The following is a 9,368-nucleotide window of genomic DNA, read 5'->3' as shown; positions in this document are numbered from 1 at the left end:
GCCTTTTAAAGCTCTTCTGGATGACAGAAGGAACATGCAATGAATTTTCCTCCCACATCAACTAAATACATCTTTACTTGTCTCATCAAGCAAAGTGGATCATTTTCCTCTCCTTTATCCTCTGCACGACTTGATTATTCATCCTTACGCTCAATGCTTTCTACCTAGGCAAGTTTCAATAGTTAATTTAGTCACCAAGAAAGGGACCTTGGTGGTATAATGGTTAAGCACTTGGCTGCTATGCTAGTCTGTGTTGACTAGAGAACCAAATCCAGAGGCACTCAAATATGTGTATAGAAAGAACCTTAAATAAAGAGCAATTGTACATTAAGAAAACATCCCGCCCAATTCAGATCAAGTTCATAAGTCCGATATTAGCCCATATGTCCTATACCAATCTATAAAGTCCTCATCAGACTCAAGAAACACATGCAATGATGCCGAATGCAGGAAGATCACATGCCAGTGGGATGGGGGGGGGAGTCTTGTGGATTCAGTGGCAGTGTAAACATCTCAGTGCTGGCAGGGGTCTCCACATGGCTCCTCCAGCTCAGGGCACTAGCCTAGTTCCACGTGTCTTGTCAGCTGCAATGTCCCCCAGGGAGTGAGTCTGTTTCTTGCCTCCAGGGAGCTATTTATCTCCTTGGTGCCTCCAAATGAGGTCAAGCTGCGACCTGATCGAGAGGCTAGACTCTACCCCTTCACTCATAAATATCAAATTAACAACAGATTATGTAACTACCATAGGTGCTTAGTGATAGGTTGGTAATCTGAACATAATCAATGGCTCTGCAGGAGAAAAGACCTGGCATTTGGCTCCTGTAAAGATTATAGCCTAGGAAACCTATTGGGCAGTGCTGGTCAGTAACATTATGTCCCATTGAGTAACATTATTGTCCCATTGAGCCACCATGAGTCTAATAACAATAGGGCTAGAAGAATAAATCCTTCACTTTTTCTGAATGTCATACTGCAGTTATTGCAGTCCGGGGGCAGTTCATTCTTCTCGTGGTAGCTTCTCACTGTTAGTTCCTTGAAGTCATAGGCAAGCAAAACTCCCTTTAAGGCCACTGTGTCACTGTGTTCCTGGAACAAACTTCCTCATTGCAGTTGTCTCCTCTGTACACTAAGGATTGCATTGGCTATTTTATTTTCTGGTGTGGGTGTATGTCTACATGTGTGTTATATATATGTATATATGTGTGTATATCATACATATATATGTGTGTTCATGTGTGTTTGTACTGTTCTGCATGTTTATGTATATGTGCATATGTGTATATGCCTATAAGTGTATATATGTGGATGTCCTATGCTCATATATGTGTTTGTATATCTACAAGTGTATAAGTGTGTGCATGTTTGTATGCATTCTGAATTCTGTTAAATTCTTAATATAGGCTAGATATTATTATAATAAACAAAGTAAACCGTTATGACTATAGTCATTGCACATAATGTTATATCAGAGTAGCGTCTCTCACAGCACCTGCCATAAAGAAGAATCTCCTAATCTACTTCTCTTATGAATGTAGTTATACCATGAAATGGTGTCATCTCAGTCTAATTTGAACTTTGTGAATGTACAATGTTCTCTGGTGATCATCTCATTATGTCCTAACTATTTACAAAACTTTTCTACTTTCACATTGTGCTAGAAATCCATCCCATCTCTTTGGCATATAATTTAAAGAATTTAACTTCTTTACCTTTTTGAAAATGAGAACATTTATTTGCCCTTTACTCCCTGTCAGCAAGACTTCTGTTCTCCATGGCTCTTCAAAGATGACTATTTACAGATCACTGATATCCTCTAATGCTAGTTTCAGCCTTAGGAAATGGAGTAAAGTCCTTTGAAACGTACTCCTCGCCCCCTTCTTTCAATTTCATACCTGTCTTAGACTTTAATTATTTCCCCCTCCAAGAATTGCTTTCTCTTTTTAAAATCTGACAATTAACCTTCTTAACTGATATATTAGTTAAGACTCTTCTTGATTACAAGTGCAAGAAACCCAGTTTAAGCTTTTAGGCAAAGAAGAAAGAAATGGCTCAGCTCGCATAGCCAGTGGACTCAGGAGTGAGGGCTGTTTCTGTCGGGGTTGGATTCAGGGAGGTGGAGGGTGTCCTTAGAGGCCCTCCCAATTCCTTTTATGAATAGGCTCCCCACATGTTGGAAAAGATAACTGATGAATTTGGTTCAAATTCAAAATGAAGAGAAATGCTTTCTTACCGTTCACATCCTAAATCCTAGGGGGAGCGTCAGAATGGCTGTTTGGTAGTGTGTGCTTGGCCATGGACAGGGCAGGCTGAGCCCAGTGACCAACAAGCCCATCACAATGTCATGTGAAGGACAGAGGTGTAGGCTGAGCCCAGTGACCAACAAGCCCATCACAATGTCATGTGAAGGACAGAGGTGTAGGAAACAAAGATAAAGTCCCACTGCCACAGAGAAAAGACTTGAGCAATTTGTTTACTACCTCTCTTATATAGACTTTGCAGTATTGTCCTCAAACATTTTTACTAAATATTTCTTCTGCTCCCAACATACCTTTAGAAAACCTATTTTTATCTTCCTTGGCACTTTTAGGCTTCTTTTCTTTTTACTCCTATGGGATTAGTTTTAATTTCTTTTTGGTTACATGTCACTCCTCCCATTATTTATAAATGACACCTTTATGTTTGCTGTACTTAGCTGAGAGCTAGTTGAGCTCCCTCTATGTTTTTAACCGCTGCTGTTTACCCACACTCCATGACTAGACCCTCAAAGCTGCAAATTTGAAAGCTTAGATTTCTTCTTTGTTTCCATAGTCTTTTACCATAAAATCATGCCCATCTTTTATGGGAGCATATGAAAATCTGTCTACAGAGAACAAATCAGAGCTATCATGTTAGTTCTGATTCATGGTGATCCTATGTGTGCAGCATAGAACTATACTCCTGTGTTAGGCAGGATTCTCTAGAGAAACTAAACCAGGACACTTACATATATAAGTTTATACATTGAGAAGGAACATAACAACTAACTAGTCCATACAGCAGTATTGAGGGTTCAGTTCAACTCACTTCCCTAGAATAGTTAATATACTGGAAGTCCTTCAACTCATGCGGGCTGTTGGGTCTAAGTTCAAGGAAGCAGACAGCAAAGTCCTCTCTTGGGCAAGCAAGCTGAGTCTGCCCACAGGAAGCAAGCATCAGGGTGGGTCACCAACAGTCAGTAGCTCAGGAGCTTAGTGAATCAGGCCCAGATGTGATATCAAATGCAAGCAATGCAAGGCAACAGGATCCATCAGCTTCAAGTTCAAGCGATGTATGTGCACCAGCAGTGTGGTGCAGCAGGTCTCGAAGGAGCTTCAAGCTCTAGTGACATGATCCACAGATTGGCCTGGTCCACAGGTAGTGTAGCTCACAGGTTGAGGGAGAGAACTAGCTAAAACAGCAGCATGCTCCTGCATGCTCTCATCACCAGAGAGCAAGAGAGGGGGGTAGCCTTGCAGAGCCATTTATCTCTTTGTCCTCTAATCAAATTATGACCCAAATAATCAATCCCACATGTTCCTATTGACCAGGTTGGCACATTAAACATACCTATCACAGTTCACCCCTTGCCGACTTGGAACCTATACACAATTCTTTAGCCATATATATTGAGCCCCTAGAGTGTATTGTGCCACTCCAGTCAATAGAACCACCCCCCTCCTGGTACCATATTGTGTATAAGAAAAAGCTTTCTATTTAAGAACAATTATATATTGAGAAAACTTCCAGCTCAGTCCAGATCAAGTCCATAAGTCCAATATTAGCCCATATGTGCAGTACCAGTCTATAAATTCTTCTTAAGACTCACACAACACATGCACTGATGACAAATGTAGGAAGATCACAGGCCAGTGGGTGGAAAGTTTTGTGGATCCAGTGGCAATGGAAGCATCTCAGTGCTGGTGTGGGCCTCTATGTGGCTCCTCCAACTACAGGATTCTGTCACCATCAACATAGCTCCATGCGGCTGGTTTGCAGGAAGATGAAACAGAGAGAGAGTGTGTCCCTGCTCCAGAGAGGAAGACAGGAGTTCCAAGAATCCTCAGGAGAAGGCGATGCCCACACAGAGGCCTCATTTGCTATGACCTGATTGACAAGCTAGATTCCACCCCTTCACTCAAGTTGACAGTAGATTATGTAACTGCCATAACTCCAGAGGGTCTTTAAAGTCTGTAACATTTTAGAAGCAGATTTCTAACCCCTCACCCTCCAGACTCCTCTGAGCATGGTCAAACCTCCAACCTCTGGCTAATACTGTTGGCACCACACAAGGATTTGCCATGTTTCAGTTTAGGGCATACATCTAATTTTGCTTAGGATTCAGTGTTTCAATGATCACAAACTGTATGATGTTATTACTGGGTTTTCCCTCCAATCATTCTATAATGTCCATGGTGCCAGCCAGTTCATTCTTTGATGGTTAGAATTTGGTCCTAAACAGTAATTCCCCTCACTGCTTTTTCTGCCCCTTGGAAGATGAATACCGTGTTGCTTCGTCAGTAAGGAAAGATGCACCCACTGCCTTTCCTTCAGCTAACCGTGACTTCCTGAAGATGTCTAAAGAAGCGTAATCTTTCATTGCGTCTGTCTCCGCACCCTGTAGCTGTGCCAGCTTTGTGATGGATATCAGAATGTGTTTGTCCACTCCTCTCCTCTGCTTGGACAGCTATTTTACCAGCCCCCCACCCCTCGCCCCCGCAACAGTAATATCATTGCTGTGCTTTTCCCTCTTAGTGCTACCCAGATGCTTTTTATCGCTCGCAACTACCTACTTGGGGTTTCACAAAGGCATGTATCTTCCTAACACAGCATGCTGCTTCTTTGTATAATATAGTGCCATTTCTAGTCATATTTTGCCATCATGCAATAATGTTTATAAGGGATGTTGGTTTTCTTGTGCGAATGTCAAATTAGATATGAGGAGGATTCAAACAGTTTGGCTTAAGGAGGGACTTAAGGAGTTTGGAACTTAAAGAGTAGGCTACATCCTACTTCTTCCTAAATTTAAGTGCTACATCCTACTTCTTCAATTGTTTTCCCTTTTGAATTGTTAGGTGCATTATACTGCTGGGCCCTTGCCCTCCTTATTATTTATTTATTTAGGTAAAATACTCAAAAACAAAGAAATAGGGCAGTGAACACTTTCTTCCCTTTAACAAATAAACCAAATTTTATTGTCACTAATGCAAAGGAAAAGTTTCATTTTAATCTTATTGTATTGGGAATGTTTATTATGAAATAGTATGCACAATAAGTGGGCCCATCTATTGGGCTTACAAAATTCTCTTGTTTTTGAAAGTGATTCTTGAATGGAGACCCATAGTATGTTTTGCTTCTGACCAGCGCTTGGTTTAACTAAATAAGCTACAACATGCTCAAAGCAGTTGACCTCCATAGATTGTGTTCCATAAGAGACTTTAAGAATTCTACTATGCCCCAAAGGACAATGGTGGTTCAGTGGTAGAATGTATTGCTTTCCAAGGTGGAAACCTAAGTTCGATCCCCAGGCAATGTACCTCATGCAGAGCCACCACCCGTTTGTCAGTGGAGGCTTTCCTATTGCTGTGACAGTGACCAGGTTGTCCTAACAGACTCCAAGAGCAGGAGGAGAGGTGGGGTGGCCTACGTCTTAAAGTCTAGTTGTGCATAGAGGTACCATGAGCTGGGTGCTGGCTGGATGGCAGAGAACAACAATAACATTCATCCCAAGAGCTGAAGCAGAGCTACCATGATGCGATGCCAACTTGATGGCATCTCACAACAATGCTCTTTCCAAAGGCTGGTGCATAACCAGAGAAGTGAAAACATGACCAGCACTCTTAAGACTACATTTTTATGGCAGCCTGGCCCGTGCCTTCTGGGTCTGAGTGGTCACAGAGAAGCTCCAGCAACCCAGGAGAGAAGTTTAGCTTTCCTTACTTTGCTCTTTCCTTAACAGAGCTGGTCGATCCCCTACACTACCTTAATCTAGTGCCTGCCCTTGGCCTTTCGCCTTTCTCCTTTCTTATCTAAATATCTGTTTCTCTCTTCAGCCGAAGGTCCTGGTACTCAGGCATTCTGAATGGGGTGTATTTTGTAGTAGCATACCTGAGGAGATTCAGAGCTAAGCATTTACTAGTGTCCTCTGAACTTCCTGCTGTTGAGGTAGAGAAAGACTGGGGGTGGGCAACTAGATCCAAATATTTAGAAAAAGATTAAAGGGACTTCAAGCTGCTTCAGCTGAGCACAGATAAAATGCATTTCAGGGATCTGAGACAGTCTTGAGAAAATAATACCCTAGGGTACGGGAACGAGGGTTTGCCAGGAGAGGGACTCAGTGTAAGACGTGGACACGCTATTTAGTGATGGGCATGCCATTGACCTATTTTGAGTTTGTTTTGTTATCTTTTCAGTGGGGAATTACAGTGCCTGCTCTACCCAATTGGATCTCTTTGGAGTAGACTCTTAAGGGAAGGTAATGTGTGCATAGTATATAGTGAAAAAGAAAGTATATGTAGTAAAAAGTATATAGTCAAAAGAAAAGTCATCTCACATACTTTGGACATGTTACCAAGAGAGACCACCCTTTAGGACATCATGCTTGATAGAGTTGAGTCAGCCCACAAGGAGGAAGTCTTCAGCAGGATGACTTGAGAGTGACTGTTGTGAAGGGCTCAGACAATTGTGAGGTTGGTGCACGGTCAGGTATTATTTGTGGTACATAAGGCGACTGTGAGTCAGAAGCAACTCAATTACACCTAGTAACAATGCCTCGCAGAAATGGAACCAAAATATTCTTTAGAAGCAAAGATGTGAGATTCTATTGTCTTACATTGCCAATGACACGAGGGAGGACCAATTGCTAGCAAAAGACATCACATTAGGTCAAGTAGAGGGAGGGCCTTTGTGGTAAAATGATTAAGTGCTTAGTTGCTAACTAAAAGTTTGGCAGTTTGGACCCACTAGTGGCTCTGTGGAAAAAAAACCTAGTGATACCTCCGAAGAAACCTGGTGGGGCACGCCTACTCTATCCTACAAGGGTACCAATAATCCGGATTGATTTGAGGGCACATGACAATAATAAAATACCCAAGAATAAACAACAAATTCACTGCCTACTCTTAGTCACGCTACAGGCCCCTTTGGGTTTCTGAGGCTGCAATGTCTTGGTGAGGGTGGCAAAGGACTGTGCAGGGTTTCCTTTTATTGTGCACAGGGTCGCTCTGGGTCAGAACTGACTCCATGGTACCTAACAACAACAACAACAACAACAAATCTTTTCTGGAGTAGAAAGCCTCATACTTTTCCTATTGATTGGCTGGCAGTTTTAAACTGCTGACCTTGCAGTGAGTAGCCCAATGTGTAACACACTTCACCACCAGGACTCCTTGAAATCAAAGTACAGGGTCAACACTTAATGAAGGAAACACTCAATGAGATCAATTGACACTGATAACCCTAACAATGAACTCAAGCATATCTGATGGCTTCTATGACGATGTTGAAAGGACATCTGTCATCATGAAATGGAGTTGACTTGATGTCAAATAACAAGAACATTATTAGGGAAGGCTTTGAGGATTAGCACCTAAGAAAATGTGGGGATCAAAATCAGGGTCAGACAGAGGGACATCAGTGAAAATAGCATTTTCTTCTCTGTGCACTCCCTTTGATTGAATGCAGTCACTTCAGGCAGGACCGGAGGGACCAGGCCTCTGAAGGGGTGGCTTGCTAGCAGCTCTCTCAGCAATAAGAGCAGCAGGTTACTCCTGGAGGGGGACACTGCAAAGCAGACCTGAGGGCATCACACCGATTTAACAGCAGTCAGTGCGAGGAATTAATCTGTTAAGTAGAAATTATAAAATTAACTACAGATGCTAATGTTATAATTAATACACAGACAACAAACACAGATAAAGGGCTTGCTATGTGATAGGTCAAGGAGCCTTGTTGGAGAAGTGGTTACTTGGTATGCGAACTCCAAGTTCAGTAGTTACAAACCATCAGCTGCTTCGGAGGAAACACATGAAGGTTTTGACTCTTGTAAAGAATTACGGTCTTGGAAACCTTTAGGGGCAGGCAAAGTGTGTCCTTCAGGCTAGCTATAGGTCAGAATTGATGCAATAAGAGGGATTATTTTTAACAGGATGCAGACCTCTCAGTTTTTCCTCAATGTATGTTATTCTTTTTATAAAAACTTGATAGTATTTCTGACCCATTGCAGATGTCATAGATCAACCATAGAAAGATCAAGCCAAAGTTCACACAAAAAATATTTACTGAATGCTCTTGATAGGACTGAGAGGAGCCCTGGTGGTAGAGTGGTTACAAGTTGAGCCGCTAACTACAACATCAGCAGTTAGAAACCACCGCCATTCTGAGGGAGCACTCTCTTTGCCCTCATAGAGAGTTACAGCTTTGGAAACCCACAGGGGAAGTTCTGTTCTGTCCTAAAGGGTCACTATGAGTCAGCATCAATTTGATGGTAGTGAGGGATATGTAGGGTTATAGAAAAAAATGAATCATTTCTTCCATAAAATTATTTCTTAGCATTTTGAGACCTTAAATGCTTGGATATTTATAGAAATCACAAGGGAAGATAATGGCTAATGCATCATTTCAAATGCACTAGCCATGACATCATTATGGCACAATATACATATTTTAGTATTTCTTGAGGAACGAAATTAAAAATAATTGTCAACTTAAAACGGCAAAAAAAACACCTCTCTCCCTGAAGAATGCATAAATGGTCTAAAATGCAAGCCTCTGGGAAAACTAACTAAAGAGAAATGCCATGTGGTATGTTTTATTATCAATTGTGGAGCCAAATATAAGTTGTACCTAATGGAATTTCATTGTGTGGCAGTGGAATTTGCCCTACAGTTTTATTAAAAGCTTTAACATAGTTTCCGACTTTGAACCACTTTGTAAAGTCAGAGGGCCTATCCAAGGGCTGAGTCAGCATTTTATGTAAATATGCTAATTTCTGAGTTCAACAAAGAAACACTGTTGTTCTCTTCCTGTTACTTAGAGGATATTCAATAGAACCTAGCTGAATACGTTGATTGATTACCTGTAAACATTACATTTTCTCAGTCATCTGTTGATTCACCTGAGCAAGAGCAAGTGAGGATGAGGAGTAGAGTACCTGGATTAATGAAGGGTGCATTAGGTGCTGATGCAAAGCTTACCTAGATCAGAATAGTGCTCTCTTGTTCTTCTATGGTTTTATTTTATTTTTTTCATTATTTAAAAAAAAATCATTTTATTAGGGGCTCATACAACTCTTATCACAATCCATACACACATCAATTGTGTAAAGCGCATTTGTACATTCATTGCCCTCATCA

This window comes from Echinops telfairi, unplaced genomic scaffold, assembly GCF_000313985.2.
Source record: "Echinops telfairi isolate 266 unplaced genomic scaffold, ASM31398v2 ScPeMD7_2;HRSCAF=8, whole genome shotgun sequence".
Lineage (NCBI taxonomy): Eukaryota > Metazoa > Chordata > Mammalia > Afrosoricida > Tenrecidae > Echinops > Echinops telfairi.
Note: the sequence above shows the minus strand (reverse complement) of the source record.